General features: G+C 47.8%; 1 protein-coding gene across 1 annotated transcript in view; it reads right to left on the bottom strand.

Moving 5' to 3' along the window:
• The window catches only part of Svil (supervillin), a 202,143-nt gene extending 182,172 nt beyond the window's left edge, over nucleotides 1-19,971 (bottom strand). Inside the window, exons 1-2 of the mRNA XM_038334785.1 lie at nucleotides 19,935-19,971; nucleotides 19,475-19,623 (exon numbers count right to left, since the gene is read on the bottom strand). The gene's annotated coding sequence lies outside the window, so the exon portion shown is untranslated. The remainder of the gene's footprint in view (nucleotides 1-19,474; nucleotides 19,624-19,934) is intronic.
• Nucleotides 19,972-21,842: the final 1,871 nt, after the last annotated feature.

Consider the following 21,842-nt stretch of genomic DNA (forward strand, 5'->3'; position numbering starts at 1 on the left):
TAGCTTCGGGCCAATGCCAGCTGGTGTGTGCATCCCCTTCTGGAAAGCTTGCACCAGCCCACCATCGCCTCTACCTATTGTCAGAGGGCTCTTCCCTTGAGACGTACACCCCAAGTACACGTCTCCTCCCAGCCAGGGTTCTCTTCATTCACAACAATGGAAGCAGGAAGGGCACAGGCAAGAACACAAGCCTCTCTGTCAGCTGCAGGGGCTCCCTGCCCTGAACAAAGGGCTCACATGAGGCCAGAGGGGCAGAGATACATGAAATTAGCCAGTGATCTCTGCTAAGGGTCTAGACACCAGTGTCCTCAAAGAGGCAGGAGGAGGGGATTGTCAAAAGGTCCTGGCTCTGCTTGGAGGAACAGTACCCCTAACTTTGGGGCATTTCTCAGCCTATGTAGGATTCCTGGGTGACCAAGAAACTGCCCAAGGTAAAGTTGTGATAACAGCAAAGACTTCCTCTGGGCAGCTGTCTGGTGGGTTCTGAACTGCTTCAGTGCACTGCTAATTCCTGCATCTTCAGGAGAGGCTCCCAGCCTACCAAGTTCACAATGGCTCCTCTAACCTTCAGAGCTGTGGCGTCCAAGTCTTGTCAGGGACCATTGTCGTAAAGGATAGCAGAGGTCATTGCCCTAAGGATGTTTGCGGAGAACCCGCCCCACATCCCAACTATCTTGAGAACTATCTGTTAACGGAACCCGCCTCTTATTCCAACTATCTTGAAAAATGTTAATGGAATCACATGTTTCGGCTTATACCAGGGGTACTGACTGATGACCTTTCGCTACCCCAGCAAAGTTCCTTCCTACCCCTACCTCCACCCTATTCAAGGGCTATATAAGCTGTAACCTTCACCCTAATAAACGAGACCTTGACAAATAGAATCTTGCTTGGTCTCCTTTCTCTCTCCAGCCCATGTCTTTCAGGTAGCGCCCCTTCAGAGGACCCTGAATAGCTGACCCGCCAAGCGGGGTTACAAAGTCTGAAGCAGTGCACAAGCCTCTCCTCAGGACCAAGCGGTTTATGGGTGGAGGAGGAACTCACTAGTAAACAAGCTCACAAGAAATCACAACACAGGATGCTGCTTTCACAAAGAAGCAGTAAATGCACGAGGTAATGAGTATCAATTAGCCTGATTTGCTCATTGTGCCTTGCAGATGTGCATGCAAATATCACGTGCACCTCCAGAAAGATGCACGATTACCTGTGTCAACTAAGAAAGCAAAGGTGTTTGTGCAGCTTTATGGTAATTCTGAAATGCTTACTCTGTCTCTCACCACCACGGACTCTCTCCTCTCCCCACCTCTTTTCTGAGGAGAACATAACCTAATCGTAGACTGAAAGTCTTGTCTCAAGCAAATCATTTACTGCTCAAACTGAAACTGAAATTCTCCTCCCAATTATTTAAGAGGAGATGGAAAGGGTTTATTATGGAGCAGAAACTTCTAAAATAATTTAATTGTGATTCAAAGTATGCAACCACTTACTAATATTCCTCTGGGGATTTAATGATTTGTCACAAAACGTATCCCAGCCCCGAAGAGCCTCCAACAACAGGCATGGTACACTTAAGTCAGCCCCAGGACAGTGAAGGCAAGCATGGACTCTTACCTAAGCTGTCAGTGCCAGTTGCCAGGGGTGCTCTCTCAATTCCAACTAACAGGGTATCTCTTCTAAGAAGCCCACCCCAATCACCAGGTTAGAAGCTCTTCACCACCCCATTCCCATCATTCCTCCCAGCATAATACATGAATGAAATTGTGTTTCCTAGTTTATCACCCACGCCTGCTCCCTTTCTAGACCAAAGCTCCCTAAAGACTGGGCCAAGCTGGCTCTCGGCATCCTTACACTTCTCACAGGGTAGACTGTGCGTGGGAACAAATAAACACCCCAAGAATACAAATGTTTGCCATGGCCAATGCTACCACCACAATGAAAGGAGGCGGACATCCAAAGAGCTGTCCTAAGAGGAACTTCCTGGGACAAATGATCACCTGCAGGGACAGAGAAGCAGTTTGAGAGGTTCACCTTTTTCCTCTGCTCCTGTTTACTCAAAGTGGGGGTAACTGCTCCCGCACAGCATTGCTATCAAAACATCTCTCATGGATCACCCAGTGTGGAGTGTGTTAGAGCAATTCTGTCCATTCTGCCAGGACGTGTGAACTGTGAACACACATGCAAACACATGCATGCACAAGCATGTACACATACACAGAGCGACAGACAGACCGAGACAGAGGAGAGAGAGAATATAAAATCCTCTGGAACACAAGTTAATGGGGCCATACCCCCAATAGGGACTGGGCCTGAATAGGTGGCATGAAGGTAAAGATGAAGGAGGTGACATGAGCAGAAGCCAGGTGTTCGGGGTGGGGGCGGGACTGGCTGGAAAGCACGACATTGTATTCCATGCTGAGCCCTGTGCTAGCTTAGGTGCCTATGCCACTGCCCCTCTATCATCCCTTCACCAACAAGATAACCCCGAACACCACAGGACCTGACCTCCTACATCAAAAGACGTGGGCAGACAGTTCTCAGAAGTCCCAGACTGGAGAGGAACATTGGCTTTTAATATAGTTAAAGAAGCTATTTCATAAGATCACCTTTACTTATGCGCTAGACTGAAATGCTCCCAGCAGAACTGCTTGAACCACGTGGAGTGTGTGCCAGCCCCAGGGGAGCTATGCAGCAGGACAAAGAAGGAATGAGAACTTCTTAATGACTTACTGATGGATGTATGCATTGCAAATCATGTTCTACAGCCTCATATATTGGTAAATAAATAAAATATTTTTAAGGGAGTATTTCTCTATCTGCGCTTTTCCTAAGGGGGTGTGTGTGCGTGTGTGTTTGTGTGTTTGTATGTGTGTGTGTGTGTGTGTTGCTAGGGATTGAAGCAAGGCATGCACATGCTAGGCAAAGGCAATGCCACTGAGCTAAATCTTCAGCCCCTCTAGGAATCTTTTTGTACAGCCAAAATTAAGGTAAACTACATAAATAGTCATTGTCCAAAAGAAAGGATCTTTGTGGCTGGCTGAGTAACAGAGCACTCTGTGCAAGCCTTGATTGGCAGCTCTATGGCAAAGACACTACAGGCTGCAGGTATTAATGGGTCTGAGCTGGAAGATAATCCTGGATTATGACAACGACCCCACCCACATAACCCCCAGTGCCCTCCCCAGGGATATGACTATATACTGCTCTTCCCATTTTCCTGTGAGTTTAAACATTTTCAAACTCTCAAAAATTTTCCAGAAAAATTCCAAAGGAAGAAATGAAATCTTTCTAATCCTATGCCATTAATTTTGAATTAAGCTAACCCACTAGTTCCTATCTCTGCTTGTTCAAAGCTCCCTAGGGCAATGGCAACAATAATGTTGACAGCAACAGCGGGATAAAAGCTCCCAAAGACACGACTTGACGACTAGAAGGGCTGTCAAAGGAATAACCAGGGCGGATGTGGCTAGTGCCTGGCACTCTAACCCTCAGGAAGCCGAAGCTAAGGCAGAACGGTGAGTTTCAGCCCAGACTGGCCACAGAGATCCTATTTCAAAAAGAAACAAGGAAATAACTAAGTGCATTATCATCAATTTTAAGTGTGTGTGTGTGTGTGTGTGTGTGTGTGTGTGTGTGTGCGTGTGTGTGTGTGTGTGTAACATATTATAACAGAGTCAAAAAGAAAACACAAAACAGTAACATTGGAACCCGAATGTTCTGCCTCTGGAATGAGACCACTGCTTTCTGATGGGCGAATCTTTCTGTGACTGTCTTTGTGAATCTCATTGAAGACGATAATCAGGGGCAAGTACACTTTTACAATTCCCTAGTATTTTAGGCATTGTGGGCCATATGGGGCTGCTGCACTTTTCCAACTCCACCACTGTAGGTGAACAGATAAACAAATGAGACTGTTTGTCAACAAAACTGTATTATCACAAACAGATATCATGCCAAATTTGGCAGGCAAGCTAGTCCAACACACCCCTAACTACAAAAGACACATTAATAATATTCTAACACATTTAAGGGTTTTCCTCAGAATTTAGGAGTCTTCATCTTCAAATAGTTTAGAAAAAGTTAGACTTAACAATGCCAAGCAGAATTCTTTACCTCATGGCCCCTTGAAGCACTTAATGTGTTTACGAGCTTCTAAAATCAAAACGCCCAAGGTATATGATGCACAAGATAGTCTGAATACATGGCGGGGCAACTACTAATATCTCAATTTAGGGAGGTCGACTGGGCAACAGTGTTGCGAGGGAGTTCCTACACTGAGGAGTAAGCAAAGGCCAATGACAGTGAAGTTGCTCCCTGTCTACGCAGCAGATGGTGTCAGAAGGACAAGTCAAGTAGGAGCTAGACGATCCAATGCCTCCCACACCACTGCACTGTGCTCCCTCCCCAGCCATCCCTCCCTGAGGGCTTTCAGGGACACACTCTGACATAAAAGACTAGAGGGTCTGCATGGTGTGCTGTTTTTCAGAAAACAGGCAACATTTGATGGACTAGATACCATCTCTGTGTCTACTCCATACTAGATACTCTACTAGATACTCTGTGTCTATAGCAGGAATGGGGTGGAGAAACGATCTTCTCAAGTCTCTAGGCCTGCTGAGGTGACTAAGCAGACTTCTGTTCCATGTAAGTTTAGTTCTACCTGAGCAAACAACAGAAGACAGCACGGAGCAAGCAACTGGGAAGTGATGCAGGTAAAGGGCTTGCAGCACAAGCATGAAGACCTGAGTTCAAATCCCCTCCACTCACATAAAAGCTGGCTATGGCAGCCTCTGCCCGTAAGCACTTGGGGGGGAGTGATGCAGAAACAGGAGGAGTCTAGCTGAATGAGGAGCTCCTGGTGAGCAAAAGTGAAGAATAACTAAGGAAGACACTTGTCCTTGACCTCTGCCCCTCACAGCACATGTGCACACACACAAACACATACATGTACATACATACCACCACACACACAAACACTGAAGAGCATAATGGACTAAATAAAAGGCACAAGAACCCTAAAAGTTAAGTGAGCACTCCCCCATTTCAGGTAAAATTCATACTTTAAAATATAAAGAAATGTATTTCCAAATAAATAAATTTCCTAATATAAACTGAATTTTTGAGCTGAGAAGGGGGGTGTAGAGGGTCCATACAAGATGAAATGAAACAGAATCCATTTATCCATGAACACTCTAGTTCATAAGGTGGTTTGTGAATTTTAGAATAGCCTCCTATATCATTTTCTTCTCAACACACTTAACAAACTATCCATTTTCCCCACTTATAGGTGTACTTTCATAACCTGTAATTATTAATAGAAGTGAAGATCTGAAAACTCCATAGCCCACTCAGCCAGAGGCAGCTTCCCCACCACCCTCATGCTGGAGGGAAGGGAGTGGTGAAAAGAAAAGCCTCTTGGCTACAGGACTCTCACCCAGGAAGTACTGCCGAGCTCATGGCAAGAGCAACTGTGGTGAGCTGGCGCACCCCGAGTGGCCTCCTTAGGAGGGCAGAATGGCCTAAGGTCCAACTTGGCCAAGTGGTCCTGGCAGTGGGTGGCTGTCCAGCCCCTGAGGAACAGTCAGGGACATGCTAGACACCACTTACTTCCTTGGCTATCCTTTCAAAATTCCCAAATGCTATTTCTTTCTGTCCCAGGATACCCAGTCTCCACACTTGGCTACTGGACTGAGGAGCTCAGTGCTATTCTTTAGTCAATATGAACTTACTTTATTTAAACTGAAGCACCACGGGATATTTTCCCATTAGGCCTGGCCTCGCTGTTCTGGGAGGAGCTGGGCTCAAAGCTACCCTCATAAAGATGGTGACCGGTGAGGGGGGGGTGTCAGTTGGTCCAGGAGCACACCTCTGATCTGTCCCATGCTGGCAAAGGGAGGGGCAGTGGAGGCAATTCTGTTCCCCACACTACAAAGCGCCCTATGCATCCACCTGAACATTTTGTGCAGTTACAGTGATAATTATGTAAACCATGACTGGTAATTACATGGAAAAACTTGCTCTTGCTATACCAAAAAGAAAAAACCATAAATGTATTATTTAAGTTGATAAGAAAAAGATGGTTACATTTTCACACTGAGCCCAGCACTGATGGAAACTGAATGGGGATGTGGACATTAACACTGTGATCAGAAGATCAAAGGTAAAAAAGAGTTAAAAATCACAGACAACAGCAATGGTGATTATGTGGCAAAGCTAAGTGGACAAGCTGTGTACTGCATTATAAACTCAAAGACTGGCTAAATGGGTCCGTGGGTAAAGGTGCTCGCCACTAAGTCTGCTGACTTGAGTTTAGTCTCTTGAGACCCACATGATGAACAGAGGCAACTGACTCCAAGCTGTGCTCTGATCACCACACGTGCAACATGGCACATGAACACGCCACATTCATCCCCATCATCATCCATGGGGCTGGAGACATGGCTCAGGGGTAAAGAGCGCGAACCGCTCTGTGCACTGTTCTTGCAAAGGACCAGATTCAGTGCCCAGTACCCAGGTAGCTCATAACCACACGTAACTCCAGCTCAGGGCACCGTTGTCCTCTAGGTGCATATGGGCACACATACAAATAAAAATACATCTTTTTTTCTTTTAAAGAAAAAGAATCATTTTTTCTCATCCAAAGAAAAGGAAAAAGTCACGGCTTAGAAATAAAACCATGGTGGATTTGGTTAAAAGACTGGGTTCATTTCCTTACTGACCTGGCTGTGACACCAAACCTCCATTAGATTCAAAAGCCTCATTATTCTCAGGGTGGTGGCGGCGCAGCCTTTAATCCCAGCACTCAGGAGGCAGAGGCAGGTGCATCTTTGTGAGTTTGAGGCCAGCCTGGTCTACATAGTGAGTTCCAGGATAGTCAGAGCTATGTAGAGGGAAAAAAGAAAAAAACAAAATCAAGGCCAACTCCTCATGACTTAGCACACCACTATTCCCATGGGAAAGCACTGAGAGCTAGCTTGAACTAAGGTGCAGATGATGCCTGGTTTTGGTCTAGCACATGCTCAGTAGATGCTGGTCTGGCCCCGCATGTACGCACACCACCATGAGCCTGCAGGGGTCAGATCTCCATCTCTCAGGCCTGAATAATCCCATCAGAGACAAGGAAACCAATCCAGCGGCAGCAAAGCCCTCCTCTCTCCTTGGCCTCCAAGGCCTCCTGAGTCAGGTCTCTCAATGAGCAGAAGGCTGGGCTCTGTTTAGGGTGATAACTAACTGGCTTCTAGCAGCTGCTACCTTAGTACAGAAAAGAGGCTGGGCAGCATTGTAGTCAACTTTTAAGAGGGCAAAACGTACGATGGGTCATAGTTTCCTTATATTTTAAGGTGAAAAAAAACTAAATTAAATGAGCTATATGGGAAACCACAGAGCTTACAAAAGTACAACAGGGCATCCGATTAAGGCCAGTGTTCTGCTAACAGACTGTCAGGAGGTCTTGGGGTACAGTAGACTGTCAGGAGGTATTGGGGCACAGTAGACTGTCAGGAGGTATTGGGGCACAGTAGACTGTCAGGAGGTATTGGGAGTATAGTAGACTTTCAGGAAGTACTGGGGGTACAGTAGGCTGTCAGGAGGTACTGGGGGTATTAAACTACCAACCAAGCACTTCATAGATTTATGTACTTCATTACTGGGTCAGAAAGTATAAAAGGTTTATAAAATGATATTTCCCAAACTACTGCGAAAGAATTTTTTGTCAATATTATAACAATAATAAAAGTATAATAGTAAGAGAAAGCTGGAACAATTTATACAAGATCATCACACAGAGTTGTGGAAGTTAAAAAAATGATTTAACACTTGACCCAAACTTTCTGCACAAAAAGAACTTTCCAGAACCTGGAAGGTTAGGAAGCCCGTGACAATGCCACAATTCAATACAATATGGACTCTTAGAGGGAGAGAAGGAAGAGAAGGAGGGAGGGGAGTGGGAGAGAGGTCACACCGTGAAGAGGTGACTGATTGCTACCCATGGGCCATTCTGATCAGACGTTTTTACCTCTGGGGGCCTTGATGCTGTTTTCTCTGTGAAAGGGGATATCCGTTTTGCTGTTTTGGTTCCTTTTCTGTGGTTGAAAAAAAAAAAAAAAAAAAAAACACCACAAGCAAGGCAGCTTCTAGAAGGAGGGGTTTATTTGGTGCTTGTGGTTCCAAAGGATTAGTGTCCACAAGGCCAAGTGGAGGCAGCAGGTAGCAGACCTGGGAGCTGGAGCTGGAAGCTGAGAGCTGGGTGCTCACATCTCAATCATAGACAGGAGGCCAAGAGAGAACCCTAGAAATGGTGCAAGTCTTTAACTCTCAAAGCCAGTCTCCAGTGAGTACCTTCCAGGCCATACCTCATGAGCCTCAACAAATAGTGTCACCAACTGGGGACCAAGTTTTCAAATGCCAGAGACTGGGAGACAGTTATTCAAAACAACATACAACACCACTAAATACATCACAAGAAGATCATGAAAAATGCGAGCAGAGATCTTTGTACATAAACAACATAAAAGTATTTTACATACATAAAATACAAACAGATAAAAGTATTTGGTCACTAAAAATACATTTTAAAAGCCATCTGAGATTTAAACTTGATATTTCAAAAGAGAAGGAGGGAAACAAAGTCTCTACACACGAAACTTTTCTGATGAGCTTTGTGTTGTCTTGGCCTTCTCCCTATGCTGAACTCTTACAGAACACAGAGTCTGCAGACATGCTCATTCTCATATGTACTTGGCAATGGTAACAGGCCCACCAAGCCTACCAGCGATGGGCTGCCACAGCTCATTAATGTGCTCATTTGTCCCCAGAATCCAAAACAAAGGAAAAACCATTCTGAAAAGATGAAACAGAGCAGCCACTGTTGGGTAAACTATAAGCAACCAATGTGAATTTGGCAACCAGAGAGGATTTAAAAACTCTGGGAGGAGAGCCAGCGAGATGACTCAGTGGGTAGAGACACTTGCCTTAGGCCTGACGACCTGAGGTCCATCTCTGGGGCACACATGGTTCCCCCCAGTTGTTCTCTGACTTCTACACAGGCTCTGTGGCACCTGTGGAATCCCCCCAATAAATAAATAAACCGTAAAAAAAAGTCTCCTTTTAAGAGGAGAAGAAAGATTGAATACAGTCCATGCATACACAGCACTGCTCTTGGCCAAGGCTTCGTCTAGCTCAGTGGTTCCCAACTCCTAAGGCTGCCGTTCCCGTTCCTCATGTTGTGGTGACCCCAGACGTAAGATTATTTAGATACTATTTCATAACTGTAATTTTGCTACTGTTATGACTCATAATGTAAACATCTGATATGCAGCCCTGAAGGGTTAGAGACCCACAGGTTGAGAACCAATATTCTAGTTGCGCTGTAAACTGGGGAAGAAAGTGCATTGAAGTGAATGGGTCTGAAGGGAGCAAGCTCTGGGAGTGCTGCTGTCTGGCCTGGACGAGCATCTGCTCAGAAGTCAAAGTGAGCTCTCCACAGTGAGCTTCCAGAATTCCTTAAAGTGTGCGTGCGTGTGTGCGTGTGTGTGCGTGCGCGTGCATGCGTGTGTGTGTGTGTGAGTGTGTGTGTGTGTATGTGTATGTGCGTGTGCGTGCGTGCGTGCGTGTGTGCGTGTGTGAGTGTGTGTGTGTATGTATGTGTGTGTGTGTGTGTGCGTGCGTGCGTGCGTGCGTGTGTGTGTGTGTGTGTGTGTGTGTGTGTGTTTGGCAGGGAGCTGTAAGCATGCTGGTGGGAAACTGAGATATTACACCGTCAACTCTACACACGAAGCAAAGAACTGACTAGAATTGGGGCAAGGCAATGAATTCTCAAAGCCTACCCTCAAAGGCATACTTCCTCCAGCAAGGCCACACCTCCTAAGCCTCTCCAAGCAGACCACCAAGTGGGGACCAAGTGTGAATTCATGAGTCTGTGGGGAACATCTCGCATTTAAACCACCAGTAGATGGGGGCTTGTTTTTAGAGGCCTGCTTAAGATGGAACCAATTTTTACGCAGAAGAAAATAAAGAGCTTCCTCCAGCGCTTTAGGAACCAAGAACAGGAAAAGCATCATTTTGTGAAAGCTTTTAGTTTAACAAAAAAGCTGAAGAAGTTTTGCTCGTTTTTTAGCAAAGAGATGTTAGGTTTATGTAAATAATCAACCAACATTCATAAACCTGCAATTTTCTTGTTATGCATGCTTTTCATTTTCCTGGGAATTCAATGTCAGAAGTGTATCATGATGAATGGTTTTCAAAAGATGATTAAATAATTCTGGGTCCAGTATGAAGCATGTGGGCTAAGAGGTGGGGGGATGAGTTCAGTTCCAACGTTTCCCACCAAACTCGTTTTCAGGAACAGAATGGACACGGTCTACCACTGCTTGAAGGATGTCCCCTCTACACTTGTTCTTCACTCTCGTGATCAGCTCGCTCACTTTTTCCCAGGAATCTAAGTCCTTAGTTCTATACACAGAACTTTTAGACTTGAAAGCCATGAACAAGAACCATAGTCTTTGGAAAAAGGCACATTAACCTCCAAATTTTCAACTATGACTTTTGCTCATTAGAACCCAACTCAACCTACACCCTGACAAGAGCTAACAGCACAGGACAGGACAGTCTATACCGTTCTGGCAGCAAGGAACAGACGTTCACACACTTTCATCAGTATGTATACACACACACTTGTATACACATATGCTCTGCACAGGTGTGCATGCATGCATGTATTGCACTGGTACACACAAGTGCCTGCACCATTAAGCATGTGTGTCCTGTATTGGTGTGCACTTGGGCATTCTGTACTGATATGCACATATGTGTGCATGTACATACTTGTCCTGATAATTATGTTTTGTTCAGCAAAGGGCCCATTTACACTGCAGAGATCTTAAGTGTGGAAGCTACCTGGCAGAAACTAGAGACAACTGGTTGTAATGTACAACACCCAGAAAAGAGGCAAAGAGGTGTAAGCTGCCCTCTGTCCTGGAAGGCAGGAAAGCTGGGAGCGTGCTGCTGCAGCACTCAAAGGGAAAATAGATTTCTTTACAAACACAGTTGGCAGAAATCTGAATACAGAGAACACTGTAAGGACACTCACTCAGACAGATCTGCATGCTGTGTTCCTTACACAGCAGGGAGGGGGTCTTTAAATCTCTACTGAATATCCTTTACACAAGTCCCTCCAGACTTAGATTATCCTCCACAACAAACAGCCCTGGGGAAAGGGGTCAAAGTGGGACAAGTACACACAAGAGTATTCTGATAGAGCCCATAATTCATGACCCTGGATCTGGGTTCAAACCAAGATTGTCTTCTTATTTCATCTCTTCGGAGGAGCTGGGCCATAGTGGCTTTTGCTCAGAGACAGCAAGAGGCCCTCTGTCAGGTCTCAGGTGATTACAGCACCTCATCTATTATCCTCTGGAATGGACCCTCCCCCCCAGCACATATGCAGATTCCGTGTGCACAGGAGCCCTGACGGAAAGCTCTGTGAGGGCAGGACTCATACGGAGCTGTATTCTCAACACCGGGAAAGTACACACACACACACACACACACACACACACACTTCAGAAAGAGTAGTTTAGGTTCTGGGCAGGGAGAAGTTATTCGTGGGATCCTCAGCAACACAGAGGAAGTCAAGGACATCCAACAGTCAGGGGCTCCCTTCCCAAGATGTCTTCATTAGGATCAGTCTGATAAGGATTTCCTAAGATTCACTCTGCAGCATAGGATCCCGGCCTCACCGTCACATACCCAAGGACAAAAGGCCCCAGGAAAACCATATAAGACCAATCTTCTGTGACTTACACACAACTCAGTCAGGCAACGAGGCACAAACTGTGTCCAAAGATTCTCCAGCAATATAATTTGAAAGGGGGTGGGGCTGGGGCACAAATTAATTCTGCTCTGCACGTACAATTTCCATTTGCACAAAGGAAGGTATTCCAAAACAAGCATACATTTCAATTGCTCTTGGGTGCTGCCACGTGGAAGGAAAGCCAAAATAAATTCCAAACAATCTTCCCCAAAGTTCAAGCCTTTAGAAGACCTGACCTGACCAGTTTCTTAACTGGTATTTCCATACTTCAATTCCAAAGAACCTTTTCTAAAGGCAGAAGTTGCCTGGAAACAAAAACTTTGATAGTGTATTCAAAGCATCTACTAGGCTAGAGGGAAGGGACAGCCAAAGGGAACTAACTCAGAACAAAGAGATAAATTTGCAAATTGTTGTAAAGACAAAGAGAAAAGAATTAGGAGGCTGGGTCCAAAAGGGGGTAAAATAAGAAAGAGCAAAGCAGCCTAAAAGACGTGAAGCCCTGTTCCCGGAAACCCAGGGAAGTTGCAGACAAAGGGTCAGGGAAACCCAAGGGCTGCTGCTGGGGTCAGGGTGATGGGGACTTATTCCAAGTCAGAGCAGGCTGGATAGTGGGGGGATGCAATTGAATACCAATGACAGGTGGCAGAAGGGCATCCAAGGCAAGGTTTCCCTAAGACACTTGAAACCCTGGGCTGCCAGAAGGTGGCCAGTTGGGTGACAGCAGCAGACCAGGACAGGACAGGCAGAATGGCAGCCACAAGAGAGAGGTCCATCCAAGGCTGAGGGAGAGCTATCCCAGTATGCAGAGAGAGCAAGCCCCAGGGTGCTGAGGAGGGGCTCTGGGACTGCACCTCAGAGTCTGTCACCTTCAAGCTATAGGAAAGAAATGAAAGAAATGGGTGTTGTTTCCAAGCCCTGAGCAGCATGAGGTAGAAGGGAGAACATATCACTCCCAGGGAGAAACAGGTTTACTTCCCAAGGGCTCTTCTGTAAGAAGGATTGGCCAGGTCACTTCTGCTATTGTTGATTGGGTTTTGTAAGATTTATTTTTATTGTCTTTAATCACATGTAGGTGTGTGTGTGTGTGTGTGTGTGTGTGTGTGTATGTGTGTGTGTATGCATGCGCGTGGGTATGTATATGTGAGTACAAGTTCCCTCAGAAGCCAGGGCACTGGATTCTCAAGAGCTGAGGTTAAAAACAGTTGTGAGCTGCCTGATGTGGCTGCTGGAACCACACGGCCGTGTTCCTAACCACTGAGCCATCTTTTCAGCACAGGCCAGGTTAATTTTGGCCTCCCATCTATGACAGCGTCAGAAAATCTACAGCATCCAAACCACTGAACAGAAATGAACCATTCTATGCTATAATGTGGAGTCATCTCCGAAAGATGTTGGCCTGGTTTAGAAAGGAAAATGGGTCCAGGAGCCATTTTATGGGTCTCTGTATGCACACAGGGGTATACGCACACAGGGGTGTGTGTGTGTGCAGGCATACATGCACATGTAACAGAAAGGAGAGCTGTGTGCCTTAGGAAATAATATTTGTAGATAGCTTTTTGTCAAGAGAATAATGGCAATGCAAAAGGTATAATAAGAGGATCTATTAAAGGGTAGATCTGGGCAGGACCACTGTGGTCAGGACAAGCACAAGAACGCTCAGTTAAACGCTCTTCTGTGGACCCTTCCAACCCCCAGCTAGGGATGGGCTGAACTTGGAGTCAGGAGATTCGTGTAGTGCTAGCCTCAGTTTCTTCTGTGACAAGAGACACTTGCTCATCAGCCCTAAGGACCAGGCTGGACATTCTCGATAGCCCAAAGTGAAAATAACAAGAAAACCAACCAAAGATGGAAGTAGTGTAAAAACCTCTGGACTCTGTTCAAGCAGATGAAGTACAAAGTGTGTGCGTATGTTAAGGGGCCATGGAGGGAGGGATGAAGAACTGAGAAGAGCAGGGTCTAACTCAGTGATAACAGAAAGAGCCCATAGCAGGGCTCAGGAGCCAGGGGGCTTGAGGCCCATGCATCTTATAAATTCTCACAGAGCAAAGGAGACAGAGGCCAAGTGAAGTCCAATAGAGACTGTAACCCACACTGTGGTATTGAAGGGCCATCAACTCACAGTTCGCATTAATGAAGATGGATGTTTCAGGGTCCTGGGCAAGCACTAGCAGGCATGGAGGCGCAGATGGTGACAAGTGTCTCCCTAACAACAACAGGCATTCCCTTCTTAGTACAGGTTTTCTTTTTCAAATATAATAGTTCTATTAATTCTTTGAGAACCACATACAATGTGTGCTAATAATATCTGCCTCTCAACCTGTGGGTCACAAAGCCTTTGAGGGTCAAATGATGCTTTTACAGGGGTCACATACCAGATACCCTGCCATATCTGATGTTTACATTATGACTTAGAACACTAGAAAAATTACAGTTATGAAGTAGCAATGAAATAATTTTATGGTTGGGGTCACCACAACATGAGGAACTGTACTAAAGGGTCACGGCATTAGGAAGGGTGAGAACCACTGCAATAGAAAATGTATACAGTTAAGGCAGATACATACGGCACCGGTTTGTTTTTGTTTGTTTTGTTTTTGAGACAGGGCTTCTCTGTAGCTTTGAAGCCAGTCCTGGAACCAGCTCTTGTAGACCAGGCTGGCCTCAAACTCACAGAGATCTTCCTGCGTCTGCCTCCCGCATGCTGGGATTAAAGGCCTGCACCACCACCGTCCGGCTATGGCACGGTTTTTTAAAACATGTAATTCTACTGCTAGATTTAACACTTTATTAGTCAATGAAATATAAATCAGATGTTGTTTGAAGTGTGAGAAAACTATACCTACTAGTTATCCCTTAAAATTAATTTGAAGGGCTGGAGAGATGGTTCAGCAAGTAAGAGTGTACACTGTTCTTGAGGGGATACCAGTTTAGTTCCCAGCACCCATGTAGGGAGCTCATAATCACCTGCAACTCCAGTCTCAGGATATTTGATGACCTCTTTAGACCTCCGGGAGCACCTCATGCCCATGTACAGACATACACATATATACATAATTGAAAAGAATATTAAAAAAATATTTCAAAAAGTTATTTAGACAAAAAAAATAAAGTTGTGACATTGCTTTTAAGACTCAGCTTGACCGGCTCCAGGGAATCTAATACCCTCTTCTGTCTTTCTTGGGCTCCTGCATCCAAGTGTGCATACCAATACGACATGTGTGCACATGCACATTTGCAGACACACACACACACACACACACACACACACACAAAAGAAAATCTTTAAAAAAATTACCTTGAAAAGAAAAGCTGTGCCATTTGTTTTGAAGTCTTGTCCTGACAAACCCTAACTCTGTCTGGGACACCGCTGATGTTTCAGAGACAAGTGAGACCATTTAAAAGGCTACAGGCTAACAACGCTTCCAGGATTTTAACCTCCCCATCACTGGACAAAAGAAGTAAATGGAACTTCAGTGGTCCAGCAGCTGGCAAGTTCTCTCCCTTATGCAAAAACGTGGTGGAACAGCTGGGGAATGCAAGCGGCTTTGGAACAGTCTGCTATGTGATCCAAAATAACACTGCCTGTTCATCATCCCCACAAAGGAAGCAACAGTGCAGGGTGGGCCTGGCGCATGTCCTGCAGCTGCTTCAGGCTGCACACTGGGGCACAAGTGGCTACAAATGAAGCTAAAGGCACAAAGCTTCAGGGAGGGAGAACCCAGTTATAGGGTCAGCTCATTTTCCAGGGTGGGAGAGCTACACTCCATGTCCACACGTGGGATCTGCACAGTGACAGAGCCCCTGTCTCCGAGCTACACCACAGACAACCACGCCATGGCTGCGAATGGCGTGACGGAACCGCCAAGGTTTCAACTTGTGTTTGAAAGATAAAGGTTCAAAATCCAGAAGAGAAGGAGAAGAGGGAGAGCAGACAGAATAGTCCTCCATCTGGGTTTAAGAAGCTGAGAACTCTCCCAGGTTTTCTCATGTGGAATGGACAACCTGGCTCCTCTGTGTTTGTTCAGCTTTACCCCCATGTGTCTTCTTCCAGCAGCTTCTAAAAGCACAGCAATTGTCAGGTCCTACAGTCTACCATGCTTGAGAAAACATGGCTGAACAACACGGAGAGCTCCGCTCCCCTTCCTCCCCAGCCTCTTACAGACTCAGCAAACAGCAGCATTCTCCAAGTAAAATGGTCCTCTTTCCAAGACTGCGAGGCACAGTTTTACAGAAGCAGACGCTCTTTTCTTTAGTATTATAGATGGCTCATTAACTGGACAGAAAAGAAATGCTTACTTCCCTTTCTCAGTTCAGTTTTAAGTTTTTTTTTTTAAGTCTTGTCTTGGTGGTAATTTGGACACTGGCTTTAAATCTAAAGGAAAGGGAAATGACTGGAAAGCTAGCCACAAAATCACCCAGTGGTGCAGCCAGGAGGGAAGCCTCAGAGTTCCGGAGGCCCTTGCAAATTCCTCCTGCAAGTGGACAAAGTTTCCATCACCAACAACCCCCCCCCCCAACCCCGCAGCTTGCTGACGAAGAGAAATTCCTCAGTACACAATACTGTAAAACTGACAAAGCGGGGTGGGATGAGGCTGAGCAAACTGTTGCTTATCTCCGTCTTTACCTGTCTAGATGTCACACGGAAGGAAAGACCTCACTGGTTGGGTGAGCAGCTACTATGTGCTGGGTACCATGCCAAGAATCTTACATACATTATCTAATTTTATCCTTGTAGCTGGAAATCAGGCTAGACTACTATTATCTCAATCTTAAAGGAAGAAAATGAAGCTCAGAGAGGTTGCGCAATTGGCTAAGGCAGTGTTAGTGGCAGATGCAGCCTGAGGCCAGTCACTTTGACCCCACAGGTTTAGCCTTCACTCACTACCCCTGGGTGTCCCCATGGCTGGCACACTAAGACAATCTGAACCTCAGAGTGTTATTCTAGAGTCACACACCTCTTTTTAAAGCCACACACTTTCAGAAGCATTCAGGGTCATACCAAAGCCCGTCTTAAACATGAGCTCAGTGTTACTAGAACCATGTAGACAGTATATTCTTAGGTCTGTAAAAGAAACTGTGGGGGGAGGGTTGTTAAAAATTCCTCAGGAAAAGCAACTTCCAAAGCAGCTCTCATTAAATTTAACACACACTTTAAGCCCTGTGGGCGTGTCACATAGGGTGGGGCCTGACAGTCTTGTGCTGGGGATAATTCCCCACTCCAGGTCCACCTGTGAGGAAAGCACAGGCAGTGGTGACTCCTTTCAGGGGACTGCCCTGTAATTCTACAGGACGGTTCTTGGTTTTCGTTTTTTGCCTTTTTAAAGATTTAATTCTTCCACATTCCTTAAACTTTACAAAAAGTTCGTGTCACTCGAGTGGTGGCATTAACGGAAGAAGTCTAAAATCCAACTAGATCCAATGTGTCCAGGAAGACAGCACGGACTCAACAATCTACCACAAAGAAAAATGCCATGCCTGAAACCCCAGCACTCAGAAGACTGAGTCAGAGGCGCTGCCCTGAGTTCCGACAGTCTGAGCTACAGCGTGAAACCCTCTCTCAAAACAACAAAACCAAGCCAAGCAGAATCTCTTTAGAAACAGCCTTTTCTGCAACAGCAAGCATCCAGCACCCCTTCTGGAGCAGGACCGACCACTAGTGGATCTGTTGGCTCTTTTAGTTTCCAGAGCTCACCCTCTGAAGGAGGCGGTGAGATGCAAAGCAGAATCAGAGGGATTTTCCTAAGTACCAAGTGCGTCATCAAAGCCAGCCAGCCCCATGCTTACCGCAGCAGGCTGAAGCGAGGCTGGGCTGAGAGATGTGTCAAGGTGACTTCGGTTCTAACCCTGGGGCTAAGGGCACCTACCAGCAGAGTGTGGCTGTCTGGCTTTCTTGTAAGCAACACCTCTTCCCCTCAGGTCCCGATCCTGAGACACACAGAGAAGCCTCCCCTGTGATCCATCGGCGTGACAATAGTTGTGCCTGTGCTAGAGTCTGTAATGGACAACTTGAGATGGAGACTGAGTGGTAGAAACCAAATGGCCTCTTCCCTTCCACGGTACCACAACTGCAACAAACTGACTTCAACAGGTCTGCAAGTCTTACACCGCAGGCCCTTAAACCTGCACCGGACCCGAGACTCGGAATCTCTTCTGTTACTGCTCACAGTAATACAATCAACACTTTCTGGGGCTCCACTTTCTAGGTGCAGGGGCTACTGTCACCCGTGCTAAGCCCCGCCCCTGGGGAGCAGGCGCGCAGACACCACGGGGGAGGGTCATGGGCAGGCGGTGGCAGGGCTCGCCCAGCGGCCAGTTCAAACCCAAGCAAACCCTACCGAGGTACGGCCCAGGGCGCAGGAGACCAGGCAATCCCCGGCGACTGGATAAAGGGAGGAAACCGCGAAATTGGAATTGTGTTCGCTCGTGCACCAGGCCCAGGAGCCCTCCTCCCCGCCCCTCCTCTCACCTAACTTCCCCGAAACTCCAAAATCCAAACACTGTCGGACCTCCCCTCAGTGGCAGCGGGACGGAAGTGGGTGGAAGCGGCAGCCTCACGGTGCCTTTGTTACCGCCCGGGACCCCGCGAGCTAAATCAGCATCCGGTGGTAGCGGCCTGTGGACCCGCCGCCCGTCCAGGCTGGTGTCTTCCGGGTTCCAGCCTCGCCCCCGCAGAGCTGCGGGCAGCCGTGAAACCGACCCCGTACCCCAGCCTGGGGAGGGTACACAGCGGCATCCCGAGACAGCCGTCCTTGGCCCGGTGCTGCCTCTGAGAGCCCGGCCACTCCTCACCTTGCCCGGCTCTCCCCGCGCCTCCTAGACACTTTCACAGCCTTCCGCTGCACAGCAGCCCCACAGTCCCAACCGGCGTCTCCCCAGCTTCTCGCCGCCTCTTTGCAACTGAGCCAGGCTCACCCACCCCACCCCCGCCGCTGGATGATTCACCACGCTCCTTACCTGGAGGTTCGCAAATCCCCTCCCCTCCACTGGCCCCGGCGGTGATCAGGAGCTGGCGCCCTCTGCCGGGCCACCAAAAGCAGCCCCGCAGGCCACTCAGAGCAGGGACACCCCTTTCAGAGCGCAGAGACGGTCTGAGCCAGATCCTAAAAGCTGTGCCTGCTCCCCAACAGGCACGAAAGTCCAAAGTTACCCCCTTTCAGACCAAGCGGCGCAGTTCTCTCACCAGCCCCCTCCCCCGCCCCGCGCCCGTATCCACAATACGCACGTGCAGTTTTAAAAACACTGGAAGAGCAGCGTTTACAGTGTTCAAACTAAGTTTGTGCCCCGAGTCTCATTGCCTCTCCTATGCCTGGACTGAAGGGACGGAAGGAAAGGGCGGGAGTCTGTGATACTAGGGTCTCCCTGTAGGAAGAAGCTCCCGGGGAGCTCCAGGTGCGGTGGCAGCCGCCGGGCTTGGGGCGCAGGGTCGGGTCGCCGCTGAAGGCCAGGCTGGGGGTGTGGCTACATGCTGCCTCGCTCTCTCGGCGAGGTAAATACACTTCAGCTGCTTAACTCTCAGCCTCCCGCAGGTCCACAGGGCAACTTAAGGGTCCCGTTGAGAGAACATCTCGGCACGAGGGCCTGGTCCATACCAGAAGAACGTCCTCTGGGACCCCAACTTCCCGACCCTACTCACCCTCTCCGCGCTTCTGCGCAGCTGCTTTCGCTTACCTGCCGCCCGGCGCCTGCAACAAGGTCCCGGTGGTCCGGGGGACGCACAATCGCCCAGCACCTCAGGGTCCGCAGCACAGTCCTCAGCCCGGGCTCGCTCTCTATGAGGCCGCGGGCAGAGTCTGCACCGCTTCGGATGGTCGCAGTGTCTGGAATAGAGTGATCTGCGGGCTCAGAACTGACCTAGCGCCTCCTCCCCGGACAGCCGGTGCGCGAATCTCCGCGCGGCGGGCGGGAGTCGGGTGTTAATTGTGGGGCCCCCGGGTGTCCGCCGCCTGGCGCTCTGAGTGGCTCGGATGGCGCGCCAGGCCAGCGGAGCCGGTGCGACCCACCCCCTCGGCGCGCTCCCGCCCAGTCCGGGCCCGGGGACGCGCCCCGCGCACGCGCTCCGCCGCTCCTGGGCTCATCCGCCCTAGGCTCAATTTACCCTAAGCTTCCGGGAGTCAGAGACGCAGCTCACCTCCGAGTCCCCAAGCGACTGGCATGAGCTTCCAGCGGTTCTAGTGACAGGACCTGGCAACCCGAGTGAATGTTGCAGCCTGTAGCTCTCCGGGCTGGTTGCCAAGGAGACCGACCTTGCTAGGACACTCACATCTGTGCAAAGTCCAGTCTCACCACTGCCGCCGCAACCACCACCACTGACTCCAGGGGAACTTACTTACCTAACCTCATTGCTGGAGCTCTCGAACCCGTTAACACAAGACTTCAACCTTCACCATTCAAGTTGCAGGTGGGGCCAGGCAGTTTGCATTTCTCACATGCTCCGAGGTGATTCTGAGTTCAAGTTTGTGGAAACGCTGTGTGACGAGCAGAGCGACAGTGAAATCTATCTAAGGAAATACATTACGTTTCTGTTTGAGCTGAGAGTGTTAGAACTGTACTTCCTTCCAATACCTGCTAGCTTATTCAGGGTGTTCAGTTCTTATTTTCCCCCCTCTGGAGTCTGTTCCTAGCTCACACCGAAGAGGCCCCAAAAAAGGAAGGAAAGTAAGTGTATTTGCTTAGGCTTGACTATCGAGAAGTCACAAACTCGGGACTTTGTGGAGGGCTTATTTCCCTGCTGCTCTGGAGTTCGTCATCCAAGATCAAGGTGCTAGCAAGCTTGGCATTTCTCCTAAGGCTAATAGATGTCCCTCTTTCCTTTGCCTTCACATGGTCTTCCCTGATCCTGTCGCTATCCAAATATCTTATGAAAACTTATGACATAGTTGCAACTTAATTACCCATTTGAAGACATGTTGCAAATGCAGTAACATTCTGAACTTAGGGCTGGGATCTCAACATACCAAGTGGATGGGATATAGACCATTGATATAGATATATTCAACACCAATATACTAGAGAGGAAATTGAGGGTTTTTCTTCCAAACCTCCACCCTAACCTTCTTCCCTCCACCTACGCTGACCTGTGGAGTGGACTTGGCATGCATGTGTGCGCACGCACACACACACACAAACACACACACACAATTATGGGAAACCATGACACCCACAGCAGAACCTGGCTGTGTTGAGTAAGCACAGGGAAGCTTCTTCCTGCTTGGATCTGAGAGTGCCTGCGAATCTGCAGATGGTATAGACAGGAGGGGGAGGGAAGTGTTTGTGTCCAGGCCAAGCTAAGCAAAGGCTCAGCGGAGTAAGTTACTCCTTTCAGCGGGAGACCTTCTCAAGGCCTCAGCCCCAGACTCTACTGTCCCACCTTTCTTTTGGGGTTCATCTAAACCCTTTCTTCTCCAGGCCAGGCTCCCCTTCATCTTTCAGGCCTGTGCTGGCTAGTTTAATGTCTACTTGACACAAGCTAAAGTCTTGTTTGTCCTCAACTGAGAAAATGCCTCCATATGTTCAGGCTGCAGGCAAGCCTGTAGGACATTTTTTTAAATCAGTAATTGATGTGGGAGGGCCCAGCTCATTGTAGGTGGTAACACACCTGGCCTGGTGGTCCTGGGTTCTACAAAAAAGTAACTGAGCAAGTCTGGAGGAACAAACCAGTCAGCAGCATTCCCCCATAGCCTCTTTATCAGTTCCTGCTCTCAGGAGCCCTGTTTGAGCTCCTGTCCTAACTTCCTTCCATGATGAACTAAGATGTAGAAGTGTAAGCCAAACAGATCCTTTTCTCCCTAGCTTATTTCTTCATTGTGTTTTACCATAGCAATAGTTACCTTAACTACAATGAGGTCGGAAGAGTCTCAGTGCCACCCTAACTTTGTAATCGAAGTCCACCCCCTACCTGAGTGTGACACAAACCCACTGACTCTGACATTGCCTACTGGGAATATGAGAGCAATCCCAGGCATAAACTTTGCATTTTGCTGACTTCAAGCCACCAGCTACTCAATCCTTGATGCCTCTCATAAGCCCTTTTCTGTGC

The sequence above is a fragment of the Arvicola amphibius genome, chromosome 6 (assembly GCF_903992535.2).
Source record: "Arvicola amphibius chromosome 6, mArvAmp1.2, whole genome shotgun sequence".
Classification (NCBI taxonomy): Eukaryota; Metazoa; Chordata; class Mammalia; order Rodentia; family Cricetidae; genus Arvicola; species Arvicola amphibius.